We start from the raw sequence: 1,757 nt of genomic DNA, 5'->3' as shown, positions 1-1,757 counted from the left end.
TTTTAATCCCTTCAACGACTATAGATTTAATTCTTTTGCTTCTCTGGTTTGTTGTTCTTGTTTGGTGAATCACAACATGGGTTAAAAAGAACCTCTGCTTACTCTATACTTTGACCCATATAACTGGATATGAATGGAAAAAACATACAGCTATCCTGAATGGTAATTCTTTAGATTCATGACTATGAATCTAACGACAGCAAGAATATTCATAAATGCTGCCTCCTGGCAATATTGCTACCTTTTTCTCCTGCTTTCTTTCTTTCTGTCTGTCTGTATTTCTTTCAGCACACTAGGATAGTTAATCTTATTTTGTTCAAGGGCTCATATTGCAAGCATTAAACCAAGAATGGACTTTGATTCTGTGAGCCCAGATTCACATATCTAGGAAGATCAAAGCAAACTGTGATCCATGTATTTGGATGAAAAACTAAGGGCTCACAGTTAATCACATTGAAGTTTTAATTCCCTACAGTCTAGAAGCCAGAAGTCACAGGTATTTTAGGTCTTTCTGGATGTCTCACAAGGTATCTGGACTTTTCTTGAGCTGAGCAACCTCATCATCCTTTAGCTTCTGGTTGATCACACTGATTAATCTCTGAGTGTTGAGGATACACAGAAGGCTCAGGAAGACTTCGTTCTCAATGCCCTGGATTCCCTTCACCATCATTGACATTGGATGACAGTGGATAGAGTTTTCAACATGGATTCAATGGGATCAACAACATTTAATCCATTTAGCTTGATGACTTCATAGCACTTTCAACCACCATTTTATTCACTTCCAATTTTTACTGTCATCATCGGTTCCCATTTCTAAATTCAGTTCCTGGAAAGAAATGCCTGCCACATTCACTCCACCCTTCAAGGCCACACTCACTCCACCCTTCAAGGCCACACTTGAGTTGCCATGTTCTCCCCAAATCCATCCATGGCGGCTGCTGGGATGAATGCCAAGTTTTTCAGCCATAACATAGTGAAATCTAGCAGAATCCAGCTTATACCCACTTCCAATCTCATTGTGCTTCCAGTCACTAAGTCCACTTAGTTTCCAGGTAACATATATAAGAATATCCACTATGTTGGAAACCACAATTAAGATACAATCAGGACTCAACTTGACTGTCTGAGGAATAATGAATTTGAAGACATTAACATTCCTCTGCACTAGATTGAGCTGGCTCTTTCCTTCCTGCTGGTGGCCTCCTGCAATCACCACCACAATCTTAGAATTGGCAGTCATAGAATCTTTATATGCCACAATATTAGATGTCTGAAGAAATAAGCTCCCATATCATAAATCCATCATTTCTTCTCTGAGTTTATCTTCCAAAACATCCACAAGGGCAAGTTCATCAGCCAGAGACTTTCCCAGAATGGTGATGGCACATGCCATACCAACTTGTCCAATACCCACTATAGTGATCTCATTGTGGGGGATGGTTGCCTATTCTTCTGCAACTGGTGAGAACAGTTTTTCCTTAAGAGTTGCCATTGTCCCCAGAGAGAAGTGGCTGTAAGAGTCACGCGAAGAAGACTATGTCAGCTGCATGCCAATAATGCTACATTTCTTTAGTTCATTCATTCTTAGTGAGGGTTATATTGCTCCAGCAAGCAAAAATTGATTCTAGGAGGAGAGGAGTGTAAAAAATTAAGAAAAAAAGAATGAGAACTGTTGATCTATTACATTCACTTTTATACTTTTCTGGAAGTAGTCATCTGACCTTTCATCTGACCAGAAGTCATCTGACCTTTCT

The 1,757-nt window shown here is 39.6% G+C and overlaps 1 pseudogene; it reads right to left on the bottom strand.

The window, feature by feature from the left end:
- Positions 1–490: 490 nt before the first annotated feature.
- On the bottom strand, positions 491–1,495 carry LOC112648397 (L-lactate dehydrogenase B chain-like; annotated as a pseudogene).
- Between the last annotated feature and the right edge of the window lie 262 nt (positions 1,496–1,757).

The sequence above is a fragment of the Canis lupus genome, chromosome 7 (assembly GCF_003254725.2).
Source record: "Canis lupus dingo isolate Sandy chromosome 7, ASM325472v2, whole genome shotgun sequence".
Lineage (NCBI taxonomy): Eukaryota > Metazoa > Chordata > Mammalia > Carnivora > Canidae > Canis > Canis lupus.
This window is presented reverse-complemented; position numbering and strand designations above follow the sequence as displayed.